Source organism: Gavia stellata, chromosome 15, assembly GCF_030936135.1.
Source record: "Gavia stellata isolate bGavSte3 chromosome 15, bGavSte3.hap2, whole genome shotgun sequence".
Taxonomy (NCBI): domain Eukaryota; kingdom Metazoa; phylum Chordata; class Aves; order Gaviiformes; family Gaviidae; genus Gavia; species Gavia stellata.
The window spans coordinates 12,329,965-12,353,669 of record NC_082608.1 but is presented as its reverse complement, the minus strand read 5'-3'; positions in this window follow the sequence as shown (position 1 = coordinate 12,353,669).

Sequence of the window (23,705 nt, the reverse complement as noted above, 5' to 3'; positions counted from 1 at the left end):
TACACTGTTGTATTTAGAACAGCCACAAAAAAATTAAGATCCAAATCATATCCAATCTATCACGTGATCACATGGCAAACTTGCATAGCCGGAGACCCTCTGCGCCATGCTCAGCCCTTGACAGAGCTCTCACAAGCAATGTGAGTGATGAGGTCCTATTCAGGAACTGACAAATCTGTGTGGATCAATGATTATTAGAAAGAAAATGTCATTAAAGAGGACAGTTCGGTGCAGTGTCATCCAGGAGCTGTCAATGTCCCTGCTAGGAAAATTAAAATAAAGTCATCTTACAATGCATATTTCAAACATTTTAAGTTAAATAATTAACTAAAAGACAGAAGCAGCAGCCTATTTCCAGAGTGCATTTTGGTGTCCATTAAAAACACTGATTCTCTGAAAGGTAGGAGATTATAACTTCTTGTAATTCTTGCTAAAGCTTGCTGGGATCTTTCATTTACAAAACGTTTGTAGATTGAACTGCATGGGTTTTTTTAAAGTGAGGGTAGCAACTGACTAAACACCTTACAAATTAGTCTAAACTTAAAAAAACCCCCAAATTATTTGTTTTGATACTTGTAAGCAAAAAAAGATCTTTGTATTGGAAATTATTTTTAATTTTGAAGATTTCTGTTTCAGTGATAAAAATGAAACACTCACTTGTCTTTTGGACGTACCTGAAGCAATTCGTTCCCCCACTAATTTTGGTTCAACCACTGAACAGAAAAATTAATTATTGAGACAGTTCAATTCTTCTCGCAGGAACGAGCCCTGCAGATGTTTGTAGTCTGCTCTGCATTGTCATATGAAGCCTGTCATGGCTCTGCTGAAACAGAGTGAAGTGCTAGTAAAGTCAGCAGTATTACTAAGAATAAATATTTGTACAATATGAAGATAGGAGATCTTTTAGAAAGTTTGTCATGTCCTGTATGACAGCAGTCCTCATACACATTGCTATTATTACTTATTGGAGGAGTTTTTTCAAGAAACCAATGTAGAATTAGTTATTTTAAACACAGTGTTATTATTACAGGTATTTTTTTCTCATGATCTTTTAGAACTGAGACCCCAATTGCAAATCCAGTACAAGCCCAGGACAAAAAGATACAGTTGTTTCAAACAATAAAGAACTAAGTAAAACCAAAGGACTGGTACAAAGTGATGGGGAAGTCCAAGGAAGAAGCTGGAGAAGTACTGGTTAGTTTGATAGATTATTCTGTCTTACAAGGGACATCATTAGTGTCAGGTTCTACACAGGCATCAGAGTGAATGGGAGATGTGCAGAAATCTAATCCTGGGCACATCCACAGAGCCACACATGCTACAGTGTAGGAAGCTTTTTCCATCTTCCAGTATTTTGACTTTGTTAGAAGTCTTAATACGGCCTAATTTTACAAATTTAGGTTCAAACCTCTCCCTTCGTCTCAACCTTCCTTTTGCTCTGGGGGAGCTGTAATTCTTTCCCCATACAGAGGGCTCGCTCCCAGGCATGGCCTCCTTTTCTGTGATATGATACACTCTTCCTGAGGCTTTTTACGTTTGTTATTTGTAAATTTGTTATAAACTCTAGAAAAAGAAGCAAGCTGAAAAAAGGCAGTGCTGCATAGTGGAGCCCAGTGCCCGGCTGAGCCGTAGGGTTTGCTGGGGACAGCTTGGGGCGGGTGGACTGGGACCTGCAGCTCTTGTGGGGCGCTGAGCTGCTGCGCTCAGAGGTTACAAGGGGAGATACGTCAGTACAGCCAAATGATAGTACCTAGGTTAGATAAAAAACATCTAGATGGAGCATTTCTACTTTCCCCAAACTGAATTTCCTTCCTAAGAAATTTTGTATTTCATGACAAGTTTTAAAACTGAGATTTTTTTAATCTTAAAAGAAATAAAAATTAGAGTTTTCCATAGGACAGAAATTCATATTTCAGCAATAAAGCAGAGGAAACCATGCTAAATGGAGAAACTGAATGGCTGGGGGCAGGTAGCTGATTTTACTTTCCAAAATCGCAGACAAAGAGGTCCTTACATGGGGCACAGGCATAATCCTGAGGACAGTTCTTCCTCCCATGTGAGTAGCTGCCCTGTGCAGAAGGCTGCACCTAACTCAGGCAAGGTTTTTGCAGCAAACAAAAACTGACTGTAGGAGTCTTTACGGTCAATTGCCTTCTTTAGCCTTACTGCCTTCTGTTGATACCTTGGCAGCAAAATGGAGAGTTATTTGGTATATTTTCATTTACAAAATTAAATTTGGAGAGGAGAGAGATCTTTCATAAAGTAAACCAATATAAACAAAACTAGTGCCCCTGGGTAAGCAAATACAGCTAACGGGGGGAAGTGCATGCAAATCCATATAAACAACGGCTGTGTAAAACCATGATGCTGTGTATTTCTAGTAACCAACCTTCAAAAGGAGATGAAAACAAAGGAGGGCAATGATACATGGATTAGAGAACAGAGCATCTGAAGAGGCTGAGAAAGCTAAATTCATGGAGTCCAGTGAAAGACGGCTCAGGGGGAACATGATCACAGTCTATAAATACCTTCAAGGTAACAATAGAAACGAAGGGAGGGAATTATTCACAGTCTCAGAAAACTGTAGGCCAGGGAGCAATGGCCTGAAGCTAAGAAAGAAAAAGTTTAGGTGAGATATTAGGCGGGGGGGGAAAGAAGCCCCGACAAAAGAAAGTGTCAGGGCAGTGTAATAGCCAAACAGGGAAAGTGCCCAGTGGAGCATAACAGCCAGGTTTATGCAACCAGTGAGATGGTATATTGCTGAAAAAAAGAGAGAGGGGCTTTAATCGGACACACAAGAGCCAGATCAGATTGAAAGAGTACTTCTTGGTCTCACAGGCTGTGCTCCAGGTAACGTCATATAGTGCTACAAGGAACTACAAGGCAGAGCTGCTTCTTTGAACTAGCCCAGCTGCTTCCCCTGTTGCTCTCTTACGTATTTCCTTTATCCATCGTGCATCCCCCCTTTCCATCCAAACGTGGATGAATTCCGTGTCGTTCCCTCTTACCAAGTTTGGTTTTCTATCCTGCTGACAGAGGTATTAGAACTGCAGGAAGAAGGAGCAGTTACGACTAAGGCAAGTCCAGCCAAGAGGGCTGCTGATATGATGGATTACAGAAGGAAATCTGAAAGTCACTTAAGGTTGAGGAGCTTAAGGATGGAGGTTTGCATGAATAATACCAATAATCATATAAAAAACCTCTCTGCAACACTGAAAGGTTGGAAGAAACTGCTGCCTGTGCTCAGAGCACCTCAAAAGCCAACTCTGATTGGTCTCCACTGAAAGAATAAGATTTCCAGGGCTGAGTGGGGCTTTTTGAAGAGAAGGCTTTTCCTGGAGGAAATGAGTGACTAGCACCCTATGAACTCTGGTGGTGGGTCCTCACTGTGCAAGCTCTCCCTGCTACTTCTCTTTGCCCTAGAAATGCGGGGGAATGGGGTCAGCCAGGTCTGAGCCAGGCTGATATTAATTCTTTAACGTGTGAGAGAAAGGTGTTTCTAACGCATGCCCAGCACACTTCATAAGGTGTGCTAATAACAAACGACAGTGAGTTCACAGTCCAGAAGACACCCTGGAGGTGGAGTTCGGTTGCTCGGAGGAGCGTGAGAGGCAGCAGGAAGGCTGTTGCTACCCATGGGCACGGGGCTCCCGCTGCAAAGTGATACACGATTATCACAGAGCTCGCTGTTGGCTGGCATCTAGTCAAACTCCTGGGTACACAGCAACCAGTACCCACGGTGGTTTACAGCACAGTTACAGAGCTACTGCCAAAATAAATACTCGGTGTACAGCACAGAAACCTCTTATATAGATACCTTCCATAAATACTGCCTGTCACCCTTTCCCTTCGGGGAACCACAGCAAAGGTATCTGCATACCCAGCACTGCTGCTGTCTTAAGGGCCTTTCCACAAAGCTCATTTGTGGGCATTGCCCCTAACTTGCCAGAGAAGAGATATCTTTTTGCATGACACCCCTCTCTCGGTGCTTTCCTAACAATGAAGTACCCACGGAGCATCACTGTGTGACTGCTCGGCAGCTGCCACCAGTGCTTGCAGGACCGGGGGGAAACGAGCTGCAGCACATTGTGCAAAAGCAAGTAGGAGACACTAAATGTGAGCCTGCTGCATCTTTAATGCTAGTTCAGAAGAAGCATTGGAGTAGCAACACTATCTGAAACAATTTTGTACTGTTTCAATAGTTTAATTTTAGTTTTGTTATTAGTGAAACAGAAGAGCCTAATGAATCTGTGCTGAAGTTCTCCGGTTGAGGGTCACCACTTTTTAGACCAATCCAGATATAGCTGATGAATGTTTCGCCAGTGGTATCTTAGTGGCGAGCGTCTTGCAGAGGGAGTTTCTTGGTTTTGTTGGTTTCTTGTTTACAAAGAACTACTTAGCGTAATGATTCTCTGATGTCTTCACACCAGATAATAGAAGAAGCATTTAAAAAGAGGTCAGGGGTAGGACTGGGTTACAGAGAAGGTTTGTTTATGGTAAATGCCAATCACTAAAAATAACAGACACAATACTTTGAAGACCAAAAACAATGACAAGTTTTGCTTTTCTTTGTTTTAAAGCTAAATCTGTATCATTTGCTGTGCTGAAAATCTCTGACAATTACTGGTGAAATAACAAATGTAAAAGACTTCTAAAATAATTATTTTAAAAGTCACCCTTTTTTATTTTAAAAGTATTCCCGCTCCTAAGGAATCCAGATAGGTACGTACAAACAAGTATTTCCAGAAGATATGTCCTTGAAAAATCTGGAAAGAATAAAGGAAAAAAAGAGCTGCATGGGTCTGCTGCACCTTCCCCAAAGTTGCTTTTGTTCAATAACTTTGTTAAAACAATCCACAGTTACATACATAAGCTCAAATGATCATATTTCTGAATAGCTATTTAACTGAAGGGAACTACAGTACAATCTATAATGAATGCAATCTTCAAGGGGCAATAATTTCTCTCAATTACACCATTTTTCTGTTAAAAATGGCATATGTTACAATCTAGGTTGTCAGCTCTTCTGGCCATGGACACACACATTTCTCAGTAAAGCATCTTAGGCACCCCCAGTATAGTATCAATAAGATCAGTAATAATGTTAAAATTTTTTTTTTTAATCGCATGTTAACATAATCTTTCAAGTTATTTTTCTAATCTAAATACATAGGGCACAACAGCTGTTTGGAGATCTCCAGTTAGAGCTGGTTTGTGGCTATCTCTACTGACAATGCCTCTGGCTAATATAATTTAAACCTCTTCTGTAAATGCATTTCATGCTTTGAAGTTAGCTAATAATTTCTGTCATTTAAGAACAATGTTCTGTGATTTGCTCCTATTAGTAAAAGCGAGAAAATGAGCGCTCCCCTTGGCTCCCTGCTCCCCACCTGCCCGTGTGCGGGAGCGCTGGTGATCCGCTGCCCTTGATTTACTGAGCGCTGCCCTGCTGCTGGGCTGCGCTGGGTGGGAAGGTGGTGAGGACTCCGGGATGGCATTTCTACAAAGAGCACAGGCGGCTGGGGGAACTTCAGAGTTGGGTCCCAAGGTCACAGCCAGAATTGGGAAGGAGAACTATAAATTACAAAGTGCTGGACTGCAGCCAAGCCCATGGGAAGCTGCATTTAGCATATCATTCTCTAAGCAGCAGGATGAAACCTTAACTCCCTTTCAGACAGAATTTGAATGGAATTTGTTATAAGAACACTCTGATTGAAATATCACCAACTGACTTTCCATGACAACTCAGAAACAGGTTGCAATTGCGGGGGGATCTTCTTCCAACCAGCCCCAAATGATGATGAGGATGATGATAGAGCCCTATCAAATATTTATGAAAACCAGATGAATTTCTGTGCTGGCGACATGCTGATATTATAACAGAGACCTCAGATAAACTCCTGACATTAACCTAAGCTCAGATTTCTCCCAGTGTAAACCAAAGGTTGAACAACAAGCTGATTGTAGTATTTTGAAGTAAAAATGCTGCAATGGAAGTTAATAGTAATATAGTTAGAACAATACAGTGCAGGTAAGTGTGATGATTTATTACTTGTAGATACTATTTACACACTGCTATCAGTGCTGTAGACCTCCTGTGTAAGGTGCAGAATTAGAACGTTATGTGAGCTATAGGCTCCTTGGGCAGTGGCTCCCATGTGTTACATGTATATATGGTATCTAATGCTGTGGGGATATGCTGAGTCCACCATATGTTCCAGAAGTTGCAGCATACACAAAACAATACGGGCAGTGCTATTCCAAAGCATTAAAAAAATATAGTTTTTATGAGAAAAGGGTGAATTAATTATTTTAAGGATGCAAAAGTTACTTTAGATTTTAATTATTGAAAAAATACAAAAAAGAAATGATCCATGTAAATTTTCTGTATCACAAACGTAAAACCTCTGCCTCTCCCTGTCGCACCATTAGCTCTGAGACCCGTATTTAAAGATGTGAGATAATATTATTGTCAGTCTCTGTGGGAAAAGGGGCAGCTTGAACGCAAACCCCTTCCCCCTTGTCTGCAAAGGAAGAATAGTGGCATTAAGTGCCAAGACAGCTGCCATTCTTCCATCTTGGCACTAAGTTAGGTGATGGAAAGCAATGAAGAGATGCTGGAGAGTTTGGGGAGGGCTGTGTAAAGGGAGGCGAGAGTAGTAATTTATTGGACAGCAGCTTCCTCAGATGGATCGTGCAGCCGTAACTAATAAGTAGATGTGAACCATTCTACTAGTAAGTTATAACTGATTCTTTAAAACAGTGTCGCAGGGCTTTGCGACCAGGGAAGGTACTATTAGCAAGAAACACTAACAATGGGATCTGAATAGCTATTGTGAAGAAAAGCCAGAAAAGTAATAAATTGGCTTCTGTATTTGGAGAGTTGGGATTTTTTTTAATGCAAGTGTGATAAAGTATACTTTCAGGGAAAGCTGGAAAAAAGCATCTAAGTATTTGTAAAACATCGTAGAGATGGCAGGGAGTGAACTTTCCCTAGAACTGGCACATGTGGAAGTCTGTGTTGGATGGACTAAGTTCTCGAGTGGGAGACACAAGGATGAAATAATAGTTGGCCATGCTCCGTCTTACACCCCAATGCTGTAATAACCTCCAGATGAACAGGTTTCGGTCACTGCAGATTAGGACAGGATGATCTTTTCTCTTACTTGAGAAACCAGGCAAATACATTTCTGCTGCAAGAAAGGAAGGGCTGCGTTCTGTAAGTACTCCTTTCTCTGAGCCTTTGGCATCTGCTAAAATGAAGAAAATAACTGCTCTTCTGAACTGCAACACAAAGAAGAGATTCACAGCATCCTCCCGTCTATGTGCCTGCAGATTCATATGTTTTATTGACCAGGATGCTACTTCTACAATTTCTTCCTTCATTTCATAGATCTTTTTACAAATGTATTTCGTGATCCCTAAGAAATGAAACGTCCAAAGGTTCACAAAACAACAATCTTTGTGGTTTTTTGCCAAATGAGAGTGTAACATAGTTTTTATCCCTTCTTATGCACTAATCTAACTTCTGATGCACCCTTTAGATTTCTGAATTTATTTTACTAATTCAGCTCATACTGATTTATATGCTTTAAGCAGATCAAGCAGCTCATGCAAAAAAAACCTGTTAAAGTATATTAAATAATTATTTATGTAACATCTTCCATTAAAGAACTTAAAAGCAACAGAAAAATTAATTGGTCATCTTTGAGCGAAGTAGTATCCCCATTTCAGGATATAAAAATGAAGGCATGTTAAATCAAATATTCAAACATAGGTGTCTGAAGTAAGTCATCTAAATATACATGTCACCAGCTAACTCCTGCTTTGATTCTCCCAACTCAGAAGGGGATCATTTTTGCATTTGAGGGTCACACTGAATAGAATGAGAAACCAACATTTTTCAAACTATTTCTGTGCAGGTATTAAAGGGACCCAAATTTAAGAACCAGGATCTCCTGTGGCTTTGGCTCAAATTAGCAACTGTTGAAAAATAAAGCAATTTTTATTTAGCTCCCAGCTATAAGCAGATGTCAGACTGCGGGCATTCAAGTTCAAAAACCACTCAGAAAGTTTATGTAACTGATCCTGCCACCTTTCCCAACATGAGTAATTACTGCTCACTCAACAAGTGTCATTTACTTACATTAACTGACTTTCATGAGGTTGGCTACTGTATGAATGGGGGTTGGAAGATCAGGCCCTAGGAGATTTTATTGTGGTTGTGCTGCTCTTTGGCAGCACTGGAGACAGCAGTCAGCCCCCCTGCCTGCCTTCTGTCTTCATCACAGGCACAGCCTCCAGACGCTTCCCCCGGAGCAAGGACTCACACCTCCAAGTGAGTGAGGCTTCTTTCTGATGAAGAGTGAAAGACCATTTATGGATGCTGTGGTACACGTTTCAAATTAAGTATTTTAGGGGAGGTGCAATAATTGTCAGGTCTGCATATTTAATGGACCTTGAGCTATAAACATGCTCAAAAAGTGCCTAGTTAATATCAGTTTGACAGAGAATTGGCACAGTGCTATGCTCCGATGCATCAAATTAGCATCGATCCACAAAATGTTACTGAAAGGTTTCTTAAATCTGCCAAGTTTTGAAATCAATTCCGGAGAAGAGGGCTTCTCCCCCCAGCCTGCCTTTAAGTCCTTTCTAATTCCCTATCAGGTGTCCAAGGGCATTCCTTCAGAAATGCTTTAGAAATGTTAATTCTTTTCAAACTTTGTTTTCCCACCCTCGTTCAAGAGTGATCAATTCCTCGTAGGGTGTTTCTTTGGCAAGTCTCTCCAGCTTGCTCTGGGTGGGGAGGAGCGGAGCTGTGACCACAGGTGCCCAGCCGAGGTTCAGCTGGGCTCTGTGCAGACGATGTGCGTTTGATATTCTGGGATGCAGGTGCTCCGCTGCCTCCAGCGGATGGCTAATGACTTCCAGGTGGGATTCGAAGGAACTGGCACTGCCCCATTACATTCCTCTATGGCTTCAGTCCTGGCAACCTCAACAGCTTCCCCTCTCCCTGTGTGATATTAATACAGCTGTGCTCAGCGGACCCGACTATGCTGGAACACCCTCAATAAACAGGAAAGCTGGCACACTCTGCTCTCTGAAGGGTTCATGACTCTGCTGCAGCTTCAGCTCCGTCTGCCAGCGCCGGGGTTTGTTAACCTTTCTGGCAGCCTGCAAAGCCACTCTGCTGTGGGGTGCGCTGCCGGGGGGCCGGAGGAGGCTGGCTGACGGTCTGCCGCGAAAGGGGAGAGTTTGAAGCAGGCTTATGCTGCTGGAGGAGGCTTGTCCTGGTTGGTATTAGGTCACTTTGCTTGCATTGTGCTCTATGGATTTTCAATAACTGTGATAGAAGAGCGTATGTTGAAACAAAAGAATTAAGATGTAACAGTGACATATTTCTCCAGAATTTTTATCTTTGCCTAAGCAGGGATACAAATGGTAGGGTAAGGTTCCAGTGTCTAATCACAGAGCTTTCCTTGAAAACTCACTGTAACTGCTATTGAAACGTTTTGCCAGCAAAAGTCGTGTTACAGCACCTGTGACAGAGGCTTGTGACATTGGTTTTTATCCCCTGAAAGAATGGAAATTTGGTGGCTTTCGGAAGAAAGCCATTGAACGGGCTGTTTAATGGTTGCTTACTATTAGGGATGCATACTGTGGTGGTGTTACCATTAGGTGGCACATGCCAGCACCTAATGGCTCCAGAAGTGGCACTGCCAGCCCTGGAAGGTTGTCCCTAGCGTGGCAGGGAGTGTGCTGCAACAGTGTGCCCCCTTGTTCCAACCTTTCTCAGCCGTCCTCCTGCTCTGCTTTTCACCCGTGGGGTCATGCTGTCCCCTGACTTGCTGTTCTCCCAGCATGTGCTCCACCGCTGAAGCCATGGCTCCAGGTTTCACTGGTGGCACTGGGAGCAAGGAATGCACCTGCAGAACGTCTCCCTGTAGAGTGGCTGGTCCAGCTCCTGTTGGGCTGCCGTGGTTGTGCCTCCTGGAGATGGAAAACTCCCAGAAATATCTGTGGGACATCATCTGTTTGTGGTTGTCCCCACCAGCTCCCACTAAGCATCGGAAACAGGAGGAGGCTGAAGGTGTTGCTCCTGTGGCTCAGCTGAAGCCAGGGAGAAATGTCGGCTGCTGTGTGATGACTAAGGCTCACATGCTTATTACTTCTATCAGTTAGAGCTCTTAATCACTTTGTGCTGTTTCATCCTATAACATGAATTCACTTCAAGCTGTGAAATTCACCATTTTAGCCATGACTAATTTGTGAAATCTGCCACCTTCCTTCATGGTTTGCTTTGTGCCCTAGTTAGGCATCATCTGTCTGATTAGGGAAATCTGCAATTTGTTTTCTTGCAGTTGAGCCAATACAATTTAATTCCCCTCCTTTCTTCTCTTTGCACTCAACTGTGATTTCATCACCACTTTTGCCTTTTGATGCGATGGGGATGGAGCGGTGTGGAAGCTGTCTTTGCCGGGGTTTGCATGCAGTGAGTCCTGGCTTTCCTCCTCTACGTAACGTGTAGGTAGGGCTCAATCTTCCATTGGTAGGACTCAACCTGAAGCTTTAAACCTGGCTTTGGTTAAAACCACTTAAGTCTATTATATTATATTTACCATCTTGCTACATTTCTCCCAGCCTGGTTGCTGCAATATTTTGGAAATCATTTCCCACCTGCCTTGTTTCATGATACATTCATCTGTTACTCTTTATATTGAACATTGCTGGCATTACTAAATGCTATAAATGGTATGCTATATATGGTACACCCAGTATACCATAAAAATACACAAGCAGCTGACTGGTCTTGCCTACAAGAAATACTATTAATCTTTCATTTTTCACATGCTCTGGGCAAGATCCAGAGGGTGCTCGAGGAACATCTCATAACCGAATAGGGTCCTAAATTTCGATTTTCTCACTGATTGGTTGATGTCTAAAAATATTTTCCCACACTCTTAATGTCTTAATTGTTCTTTGAAGACTGCTGCCAGCTCATTCATCCTTTTACCCATAATTTACATGGTCTTACAAACCCAGTGAAATATTATTTTAGTATTTCTGTCACTGAAATACAGTGATAAATGGTCTTCTTTTAAGATCAGTGGGAACAGTACAATGGATGCGCAGGAGAGCTTATTGACTTGCTCTTGCCAAAATGGAGTCCTGCCATGAAGTTCAGAGGGATCACGGGCTGCCCTGGATACTCCTCATGCTTCGAATAGTCCTTTTTAATGGTAAAGCTTATGGGTTTGTGCTACACAGAGTTTTATGAGATAATGATATGAGAGCAAAAGAAACCTTCCCTCCTAGCTCTACTCGTTTTCACCATAACTTTCCTTTCCATCTCTCTCTTCCTGTATTCTGCCTTCGTTTTACCAGTTTCACTCAGTCTAAGTTAATCACCTCCTTGTCTGAAACGCGATCACGTAAATAAGATCAGCAACACCATTTCTATTCACAGATAAGTAAATGGACAAATCTCTGAGAATCTCTGGCTGTAATGAACCCTTGAACAGAAACCTGCAGGAGGAGGTTCAGGAATGTCCCGCACGCACGTTCGTTACTTTGTCCAGCTATCGGAAAACGTAGGGGCCTGATCCTGCTTCTGCTCATACGGTTGATAAAATTTCTCCGAATAACTCTGAGAGCAGGATTATGCCTGGTGCTCAGCACCCTGTGCTCTGCTCTGTATCTACTGCATTCAGCACGGGAGTCTTGCAGCCATACTAGCCCAAGCTATTTATTTACCACCACTGTGGACTAATCAGATGGCAATAAAAGCTTTTACTGTGCCATCCTGTTTGTGATCAGCAGAAACATAAAAAGCATGTTAGCAAATTGATTTTTGGCATTAATTGTGAGCAAAGAGCATTATACAGAGTACGGATAGGTTTTTTTTTTCAGGCAGAAAAATTCTATTTTAGTGTTTTAAAAGTGATTCTGGAAGATGCTGAGCTAAGCCCAACGGACATACTTTTCAAATACCATAAGGCAAAGAGTAGTTACTGAATCTCCTCAGTCTTATTAGCTTACATAAACATAAAAATTTGAATAATGTTTAAAAAGCTAAATTCTCCAGATAATCCATAATCAGTAAATGTTCATTACTGAGATGTAGCAAATATGCATGAGATTTCCCCGGTGACATTTTGGTTACATGATTTAAGAGGCGTAGCAAAACCCTCCTCCACACGGGGCCAGGCAGAAACTTCCACAGGGCTCCAAAGGTCACTCGGCCACAGCTCGGACCTTCCTGGTCTCCTTCAGGAACGAGCAGGAGAAAATCAGAATTCACTGTCTTGTTTTACAGCTCCGGTGATTTATAAATAAATCATCCCCACACGATGATGGATGTCTCTGTATAAATAATTAAGTCTTGACCTTATGTTATGACACCTGCTAAATTTTTTGGCACTTGAAACCAGCGCTCAGGAGAGATCCTTGACACCGGATAAATAAAGGTGGGACTAGATTTGAGGGGGAGGGGGAGCCAGGTTTTTGTTTACCCTCATTTTGATCTGTTTGATTCCATCAGCTAATTGATGATGATGATTATTAATCTCCGTTGCCGTCTACTCTATGGCTTTAATTCCTGCCTGTGATTGCTGTTGGAAAGTTTGCTCCATTAGAAGCAGACTTTGATTAGATTTCCAGTAGCCACAGTTTCCCAGAGCTCCCCCAAATCGCTGTGTGACCTAGCCCGGGCACTTTACACCTATTTTTGTTTGCGATTTACTTCCCTCAGTGGCAGAGCTCCAGTGGTCCGGGTGACACTGTCATTCTGCTCAACTAGGCTAGGTAGCAGGTGTCAGCAAAAGTTTAATTTGGAAGCTCATGAATTCAAAAGAAGAGCTTAACGGTTATCCCCAACACAGAGAGCTGCTGTGGCCTGCTCCGGGAAAAGAGAAAATCCCGGGGACATGAAAGGAATTGATGAGACGCCAGGCATCTGACAAAATGAAATCTTCTTGGGATAAACTGGGGATAGCTTTCTCATCAAATGGTGAGCATCATTAATAAACAAAATGGATTTAGTGACTGCATTTCTGATTTTTACTTCTGAGACTGTTCAGGTTTACCATTCATCCTCCCTCGCTGGTACTGTATGTACAGCCTAGTCTCTGAAGAGCTGCAACTTTTAAATCTTGCAATAAAATATAAGCATTTCAGGGTAAGCGTCTAACATAAAAAAATAAGCATCTCTTTTTTTTTTAAGCATGTTAATCTGCACACACCACAAGTCAGCTACAGACAGAAAGCGACATTGTAATACAGTTAGAATAAGGGGCTTTCCTAACCCCTCAAAAAGCTTAAAAAAAATAACCACGCAGCTACAACTGGGTATGGCATTGTTCCTGGCTACTTCCACAGCCAAAACCGGGGAATCCCAGATGTCAGCGAGGTGCCTGGGCTGTCCGGTCGCCCATCGCTAGCACGCTGGTGCTAACACACTTGTACAAAATCATTCTTTGCTCTCTGTTTGCCGTGTTTTGAATATGTACGTTCTTAAGGGTTGAGTTAAGGTGGCATTGCGAGGTCCGAGTTGCCAGTATCACCGGGCAGGGGAACGCGGGACTCGCCGAGAAGCGTGCCCACGGGAGAACAGCGCCTAAAGCAAACCCCTGTTCCCCTGGAGAGTAACTCCAGAAATGAGAAAGTGCCTTAATACCCCCTCCTGCTCGCGCACAGACTGAACTCCGGGTGAACTGGATTTCCAGTCTAGGGAGATGCCGGCATTTATCAACTAGTTTGCTTCGGATCCCATTGCTTTCCATACCGAAACCCAAGCCAGACCCGCACCCGCGAGCAGCCAGCCCGGCTGGGACGCCGGCTCCATCCCTCACCCGCAGGCGGGGTCCCGGTGCCGGCGCCCCGCGACCCCCGTGCCCGAGCGGGGCTGGGCCGGCCCCGCCCGCCTGCGGTGGGAGCGGAGCGCGGCGGGGGACGCGCCGCAGCCCCGGGGTAACCCGCACCGCGCCCGGCCCCGAGCGCGGCACCTGCCCCTCCGCCGCCCGGTTACCGGCGCCCTTACTTACGGCGCCGCCCGCTCGCCCCGCTGCCGCGGGCTGGGACGGCAGCCCCGAGGTGAGGGGGTCGCGCCGCGAGGGGGGGGGCACGGGACGAGGGGCCCCAGCGCGGCCCCGCCGCAAGTTTGGGCACTTTCCCGAAGTGGTGCGGGGAAAAGTTGGGGAGCGGCTGGGGGGTACGGGAGAGGTACGGGGAGGGGGGGAGCGGGGGCAGCCCTGCCCGGGCCCGCGGGCGCCACTCGCCACTGACCTGCGCCGCGCCCGCGCCGCCTCCCCGCGCTCAGCGCATCCTCCGCGCCGCTCCCGCCGGCCGCCGCTCTGCGCGCCGCAGCCGCGGCTCCGCGCCGGCGATCCTCGGCGGGGAGGAGAGAGCGAAGCGGGACAGCCCGCCCGGAGACGGGAGGCCGCCGCCCCCCTCCCCGCCTCCCGCCCCCCGCCGCCGCCGCCGCCGCCGCCGCCGCCGCCGCCGCCGCCGCCGCGCCCCGGCCCCGCTCGGCTCCGCTCCGCTCCCCTCGGCGGCAGCGCGGCCCCCGCCCCGCCGCGCCCCGCTGCGCACCTCTGGGAGCAGGTGCGGCGGCCTCCGGCGGGGAGCGCAGCCCGGCCCTGCTGCGCCCTCGGCGCATCGTCCCTCGCCGCGGCACGGGGCGAGCGCGGGCGGTGCCGGTGCCGGAGCCGGTGCCGGTGCCGGTGCCGCCGCCTTTCCGGGGGTGCCGTTCGCTTCTCAAGTTTGACACGTTTTCGCGGCGCCGGCCGCCCCCCCGGCCGCCTTCAAGGCTGCTGAATTATGCATTGTCTGAAGGGCAAATTGCCGCCGTGCGGAACGGGGGGCTGCCGAAAGAAGTGTGTGTGTGTGTCTCTGTCTGTGTCTGTGCGTCTGTGCGTACGCACAGGCGCGCGCACGGCTCCTGCGGGGAAGCTGCATCGTGAGCTTGTGCCTGGGCGTCTCGGGGCGAAACACCGCAGCCCCGAGCGGGAAGTTGCGGGGAGGGAGGAAGGGTCCCCGGCGGGGCCCGGGGGGAAGCCTCCGCGGCCCTGCTGCTGCGTGTCTTTCGGGAGGAGCGGGGCGGGGAGGCTCTTCTCCTGTCTTCAGTGCGGGGACAGGCATCCTGCCGGGCGTGCCCTCCTCCCGTCTGCAGTTTAACCTTATTGACAATACACCTATGTTAAGACCAGTTGGGAAGATCGATGGCCCACACTTACTCCCAAAAGAAGGTGGTTTTGAACACAAACCCCACGGGGAGAAACGGTAGAAGTAATGGGAAGAGAACCGAAGCGACGGTGCTCTCGAACGATAAATCCGAGCAGATGCACTGTAGCCAGGGCATGGTGGGGACCCAGGTGCCTTGTCTAGAGCCTGGGATGTGAACCGTGGAGTAACTGCGCGGAAGGTGCCTCTTGCACTCTCTGCTGGCTATTTGCTGCCTCAAAACACCGAGAGGCTTTCCCTGCACAACCGTGCAGCAGAATGAATGGTCTAACAACAGAAAAACCAGGGTATGGCTATGATCCCCAAGAACGGTCTCTGCGGCATGCCTGGCTATTGCTAGGTGTAATGAAGTGGCCACTGGATGAAATCAAGAAACACCAGAGTTAGATGAAATAGTGCCCCCAGAGCCCCTGCATCAAGGAGGGACGCTGCGCTCTGGTCCCACTCCTCAACTTCGGGAGTGGCGGGTCCCAGGAGCTGCCCTTTCTGCCAGGGAATCGTGGAGCTGAGCTTTGGCAGCCCGGAGGGAGCGGCAGCAGGGCTTGCCGACAAACAAAGCCAGCCGCTTTGTTGACGTACCTGCCATCCACCCTTAATAAGACGTTGCGTGCATACGGTGTTAAAACGCGTGTCGAGATGGATCCTACTACAACCCTCTGAATAGTTCCAGGTGTGTCTTATAAATAAACTGTGACATTTTGTCTAGATTAACAGAAATACGTTATACTTAGTCTGCTCCCTAGCAATCAATTGTTCTGACTAAGTAGGTGTTATTTATTAACGTATTGATTGGGGACCCAATCCTGTAGTCTTTAAGCAAGCCAGTTCTTTGCTGATGAATGGAATATTTGATTGAGAGTTTTGAGATTAGACTTCATGTAATTCTGTTGTCACAGAAAAATAAAGTGCATGTGGTACAGCTTTCAGGGGGACATGCATTCATGCCGCGGGGAGTTCAAAGGGAGAATAACACATGTTCCTTATGTGAAAACTGCAATCATTGCTTTACTTGCGCGCCTTCTGCCATACTCTTTGTGAGGCAGGGCGCATAGGCTTTAACAGCAAAAATAGGTAAGTCGAACTGGTGAAAGTGCGTGGAGTTACATAGTACAAATGTAAAAGATTCCTCGATGTCTGTTGCTATGGCAGGTGACTGGGGAGAATACTGTAGTCGGAGGGCCAACTCCTGTTCGCGTGGCATAAGGAAACTTTCCTGCTACGTCCGTGATGGCCACAGGGTGAGCAGGACACAGCTCTGTGTTCTTCATTCAGGTTGTGTTATGAAAAATGCTTTAAACGAATCACCTTGAAGACAAAGCCCAAATAAGAGTCCTGGCCCTAGGTCCAGTTACAGCGAGTTCTCCGCCCCACTGCCTGCAGGACTCACAATTACGTTTCTCTTCAATTTTGTCTCCTCTACTTGCAAAACATTCTTGGAAATTTGAAAAATAAGGTATCTCAAAACAATGATTTCTGGGGTTTACTTTTGTGTTTGGGAGGATTGATTTTTGGTTTTTCCCCTCTCTGTCTCCAATGGAACAGAAGGCAATGTGAACCCCTTTTGTTTACTTCTTTGTTTCTGCTCCTGACTGCTTAATAACATGAGCAGATACGTGTATGGCTCTGGCTGTAATCTGGTGCTAGGTGGTGGCTGTTACAAAGTTAGAAGGAAGAGCAACAATCAAAAAGCCTTGGTTTTGAGAGGGTAGAATGAAATAAGAGAACAGAATGGAAAAAAGAAAAATATTTATATACGAAAAGAATATACTTGGTAAATGCATACACTATAACAATAAAAGTTTTTCATTCATGTATTTAGATGATATGAGATTTCGAATTATTTTGAGATTAAAACATGTTAGAGCAAATTCAATATTTACTAAAGGGAATAATCTTTTGTATTATTAGTTGTACCGACTCATACACTCAGGGCGTAAAGAAACATCCCAGCATATAATCTAGCGTTGTTGTTGTGATCTAATGATGCTAGTACTGTGCTTATAATCAGGATTGCTGATTATCATACATCACAAATTGTCACTTAGAATCCTATGTATAATCCCACTTCTTTTAAAATTGGAAGGAATTATTTACCTTTGTTTAGTCATAAGCAAATGCAACTTATATTTTCAGAATGTTTGCTATAGAAGGCTGGAAAACATTTGGGGAGAGTGAAATTAATTGTAAAGTTGTTTCTGGTGCTTAGACACATGTAAAATATTTCTGGTGGAAAAGACTGGAAATTATTTATCTCAGTGATTTGGAGCCTGATATTTATAGCAATATTATCTGAATGCGTTAGAAAAAAGATTATTTCCCCCATCCTGCCAATCATTTGGAAAAAAAAAAAGTCACACTTATTTATTATATATTATAGGAAAGTTCATCTTATATTGAGTCTTTATTCATCTCTCAGAAAATAGCACAGAGAAAAAATGAAGAGAACATATGGTGTCTTCTATCAGTCAGTCATCATTACTGCTTCTTCACACTATGTCATCACCCCACAAATAGCAAATGAGTGTGAATTTCTCCCTGCCGAAAGAGAAAAGAGGAAACTGGTTAGTGCAGCCAAGTAAAAAAAAAATTAATAAATATTACAATAGCATCAACTGGAAGAGTATATAAAATATTAAAGACAATGAGAATGCAGAGGGAAAAACCCCTAAACTGTCAAACAATAGTATCAAACGTGCACATGTTGAGCTGGAGCAGAATTCATGAATTTCTCTTGATTTGATAACCAAGCTTGAAATATTGATGGGACACAGTCTCTCTTGCTCGTTCTTTATGAATGATTCTGTGCTATTTGAGGTGCTCAAACAGACAGTACTCAAATAAGAACTGAGAGGAATGTAATGTAATAGTTTGTCTCTGGGGCATCCATAAAATCCTGAATTTCCTTTTTAAGCAGACATCTAGGAAAAATATAATTTTATTTAATTCCCCGATGTTCCTATTACACATCTAGTGTAAAGGCTGCAATTCAAATCCTTATCTGCAAAGCCTCTCTGCCATTCTTAAAGTCTCTTGCGAAGAAATATATGACAAAGCAGCCTTGGAAAGAGCTGCCATAGAAACTTAATAAACCCCAACACTGGAAACATCCTTCCCAGCTTTGGAAAGGATATTTCAAAATCAACCTCCTCTAGAAGCAGCAAATGCAGTTGAGGTTTATGGAAAAAAAAATGTACGTATGTATATATATGTCTGTGTGTATATATATTTATCTGCAACCTGGTAGTTTTCCTGAGATGAGGCAAATCCTCGGGCTAGAAAAACCTAAATGCTAATTTTGTCCTTCCATCTTCCTCCACCTCCCCCCAGTGTTGAAATACCGGGGTGACCCAAAGGTAAGGCCTGTGAATAAAGCTCCCCGAGTGGTACATCCAGAATAGCGCAACAAAGCGAAAAATGAAGAGCCTTATAGGAAAGTCTAAAGCAAATCCAGGCCAGATTGTCTCCCAGATCTCTAATCCTTCATTCCCTTTGGATCCTTCCTTCAAAAAGCAGCTCATAATGGCATGCTAATGCACCTGGATTTGAGCCTGTACGTAAACTACATGGGGAAGGAAGCTCATTTGCAAGCTCCTTTCCTTTTGATGCCCAGCTGAAATGGGTGCATACAGGTTGGTAAAACTACGGTGCATACAGCTACCTGGAACTATGTAGACGCTTGGACTGGAGTTAAATTTCTTCTGTGACCAGTCCCAAGATCTGATATTATTTTATTGATGCTGCTTTAGAGTAGCCATGTCTGACTGTGGAAACAGAGATTTCATCTAAAGATCATTTTCTAAAAACTGCTTACACTGCAGACAGCCAGGGCGGGTGAGCTTGGCAGGTTGGGGAACGGGACAGTGACAGCTAGAGTCATGGGAAAGGGAAAAGCGCAATGGTAGGTAATGCTAGGGATAGCAGAAAGCAGAATAAGAGTGAATTTTCTTGGAGTTAACCAAAACCAAGAAAATATGAAATAATTCCATGCACTCTCCCCCTGGAGCAATGCTTCTGCATGTGCAGTATCTGTCAGATAGGAGTGGCAAAGTTTGTATGGAGAGGCAGTATCTTTATCAGACCAAGGAATATCGATGGGACAAACCATTATTTGGGAACAAAATAAAAATCTCTGGAAAAATTTAGAAACCTCAAAAGGCAGAGTTGGAAGAGATGTATTAGATCATATGGCTCATCCTTTGGTAGCAGCAGCAGCAAATTGTCCCCCAGAGACAGAGGACATCAGTTATGTCATAAAATATAGCCAAAAGGCCCAGAAGGAGCAATACGGTTTAGACAGGGAAGCCTGAGAAGTATTTGATTTAGTCTAACTGAGAATAACCAGACCTGCCAGACTCAGAATCCAAAAATTGCCCTCAAAACTACTCTTTGGAAACTCCATCGATAACCTGGAGTAACCAGGAGCTTTTGCCCTCATTGCACCGGGGAGGTGCTGAAAGGGTTTGTTTCAGTAGGACGCACAAAGATGCGTGTTGAGATACTTCCCACAACATATAAAGGCGCAGGGGTTTGAAGTATTTTACTGCTCCTGTTTTGTCCATCCTTGAAGAACAGTGGTTGAGATGGATAATTTCTAATGGCCCTTTGAAGGACTGAACCTGAAGGGCTTGGTTCTGACGGGCAATGTCACTCTCTAAGGCATAATTTGTTACGCCTGAAATGCTGCGCCGTTCTAACTCTGGGTCGCCACTAGATTTATTCAGATCCCATCCAGTTCTGGCATTTGGGGCTTGGGGATCCTTAGGAATGCCTTGGCTGTCCTGGATGGATTTGCTTTGTCATTTCCAGAGATAGTAAAACTCAGGGACAGAATTTGTATGCACCTTGTATGCAGCTCCTTATTGTCCATGTTTCAGCAAGAAACAGAACCCTGATCTATCAGTATAGTGACGGACTTTGCTGTGCAGTGGTTGGGATGACCCTGAGCATGTTTTTCGAAGTGGATGAGTGGAATGAATCATACTGGAAAGAAGAACTGGAGAAAAATACCCTTAATGCTGGCCAGCAAAAGTGATCCTAGTGGGATCACTCCATCACTGAAGAAATGTGTCACAGCTCTTTCATAGGTGACATAATCAAGTTCCTTTTTAGGCTGCCGGGAACAGGGGCAGATCTCCTGACACTTGCATTCAGTCTTCTTGATTTTATGTGCTTTGGAAGTTGGTGGTGTGACTCAGCAGAGAGGGAACGTGTAAGCCTGCTCCCGAAGAGCCATTCTGAGGACCAACCAAAGCAAAATAACCACAAAGTGCAATAAACAATGCTTTTCCTAGCCTCAGGTTAGGCCTGGCTCCTGCTGCCTTATCGTGGACCTTCTCTCCCTTCAACCTCTCTTGCCTTCCGCTCCTTTACCCCGGGGAGCGTGCTTCTGCACCACCCGTCCCACACACCTACTGCAGAAACAAAACCGCCTTTGACCAGATCTCCCTTCTACCTCTTCTCTTTTCCTTTGCTGCTGCTGCCTTTTCCCTCACATGTTACTATTACCGCTTCTACTTGGGTTTTTTTTAAACATATAATGTGAAGAATTGATTTTGTGCGTGGTTCATGTGGAGGGGCCTGAGTCTGTGAACGAAGCCAGTACTTCTTGTTTGTTCTTCTACCATTCCTTTGCATCTGTTGTGCTGTTTTCAATAAACAATTAAAGTAAGTACAAGTGTTGCAGTCAACTGGGATTTCACCTAGTCTGCTTGCTTGAATATTGCTCCTGTGAAATGGGAATGTCTTACTCTGGAACCGCTGTATGATACACGGTTTCATTATATGATACTGTTCCTTGTTTCTCCTGTACTTTCACTGGCTGAAATACTGAGAGGAGAAAAACGGGGTAAAGGGGAAGCCATAGATTCCGTTCTGGCTTTGCATAACCTCATTGGTTGGGTTTTGTTTGCAAACCCAAGGGTGCTTGAGATTCAGGTCACTTCTCTCAATCCCCCTGCAGTGGTAGGCGTGTGTGTGAATGCATCAGAGAGGAGAGATAAATGACTCGCATTATGATCCATCTTTATTTCAAATAGTACTCAGCAAAAGCGAGAGGGTGGCTTTTGTGTTGCAAAACCCCGTTGATTTAATTTTTCTTTCGCCGAGCCGGGCGTGGTTTGGGCAGAGGTACTATCTATCTTAACACACAGAGGGTGAGGGCAGCACAGACCTGTGATTTTTAGTTTGGCCAACTTCTCCAAGGAAAGCCAGCAGATCAACTGAGAAAAAAAATAAGTAAACTACCTTTGGCATGTAGATTTTTCCCTGATTCTTTCTTCGTGGTTTTCACTTCTGAACAGGCATTGTCATCTCATCTTATTAGAGGTAATAGAATCTGAAGGGTAATAAGGCAAAAATCCTGGCTATTGACATATGTGACGCAAACTAGCTCTTATTTCCTTCATAAATCGGGGATTGTGGAATACTGCAGCAGATGTCTTACCAACTGGGGAAAGTCTGCTGCTGTTGTCCTTTAAAAATCGGCTGCTGCCTAGGTGCACTGCTTTTCTTTAGAGCTAAAGCAGTGATGCTTCCAGAATCAGGCTTCCAGTCTTCCCTGAGTTCTGAATCACAAAAGCATCTCCAAGGTCACTCCCTGGAATACCTTTGGATTTTCATCGCTTTGGGCCATCTGGACTAGATGAGCAAGGTGATATCCGTGAACTCCTTTGTGAACAACTATCCATATGACAAAGGGAAGAATGCCTTTAAACATTGTGATAAGGGGAGGCAAAAGCTCAGGTCGGAATCAGTTTTATTTTGAACGGAGTAATGTAACCTTTCAAATTCACAAAGCATTGTCAGCTCTTATAATCCTTTATTATTCTGCTTGGTTTTGATTTCTGTTTGTATTTTTATTATCCAGGGAAAAACAGGTTTTGGCATCCTTTAGTCTGAACACTGTCAACTGTCATTATAGAAATAAGGGGAGTAAGAATTACTTGTGTGAGCAAGATTTAATTGACCGGGCACTTAGGGAGAAGAAAAAAGGAGGAAAAAGAAAAAGGAATATCTGTAGCTTGATTCAAGCATTCTGTTCGTTCTGGAAATAAAGGAAGAGAGAACACAAGCTGCTGCATTTGTGTGATTGCACTAAAATAGCAGCTTGTGTTTACATTTTAACTTTCCATTACGAGGCTGCTGGCTGTGTAGCTGGAAGCACAGATTTAGGATGTGGCGAGTACCTGTTTTGTGGGCCCTGTTACAGTGCCCCGAACAGCCAACACACAAACACTTCTCCTTTTGATGTGAGTGCCAGCTCGTGGGGCAAAGGCTATGGCACTGGGGATTTCATTTTGTCTTTGTAAGAGCCAGAAAAGGAGAATATGCAGAAATAAGAGAGACACAAATAATGTTTGCTCTGGCGCTCTCAAACTGATTTTCCTTGTACAGTGAAAATGGACGGTGACTCTTTGTGCTACTGTTAATTCAACAGTGCATTGAAATTCTCTTTTATATCATCTAGGGCCAGACTCTGCCCTCACCTTCATTTTGGATGGTTTCTCAGTATGTCAAATGTCTCGTTAGCCTCCAAGGGCGATATGGTAAAGCACGAAGCAGTATTTTATTGCGTGCAGACCTGAAACACCAATTGCAATGTAAATGCTCTGAATCTTGTACCAAATTCATTCACACTGGTCCCTAATACAGGTGATCCCCTGGATGGCTTCCCCAAATACTGACGGGAAAAACACAGCCACAGGCTGGAGATGCCGATGGCCTTTCTTTGTTAGTAAATCCTGTTCCAGTTACGAAGCTGTTCTTAGGGTTGAAGGAACTCCCCTCCTTCCCCTCCCCTCTCCCCAGATTTTTGGAGAGAGGGAACGAAGACCTGACTCTGGGTTGTCACTTTGCAAATCAAGCTGTTTTCTAATCAACACAACACTCAATTTCTGTACCTTAAAAAGCAATGATACAGATCAGTGATAGGAACTCGGTGATAATACGTCAACCCTTTTTCATTAAGCATGCCAGCTTGCATTGTAACCTCGCTGCTGCTTGCTGTCAAAATACAGTAAACTTCTTGTTTGATCCCACAGGGTCCTTGAAGTTTATTTCATTACAGAGTACAATATCTCCTAATGGAAACTAGGTAATAGACATACCCAGAACTAGCAAACAGGAGATTTTGTGTCGAAAGAGAATTCAATTTTAATTAATCTTTTCAGAGTAATTCAATTGAGTCTTCAGAAGGAACCTATTTCTGCTTTTCCCCACAGTTTCCTACACTGATTCTGCATATTTTAAATCTGTAATTCAGTAGTCCAAGAGTACATCTAAATAGAAAGCAAGAAATACACGTTAGACTGCATCTTGGGAGATTTGCTTGTATACAAGGATTCAATCTTTTCATATTAACAGGACTACTGCGTTTTGGTAGCAGCAGGAAGATTTTAATGTTTTTTTCCCGTGTCTCGTTTTCCTTCCCTCAGTGTGCGTAGATGTATGTGTGTATGTATGTGTAT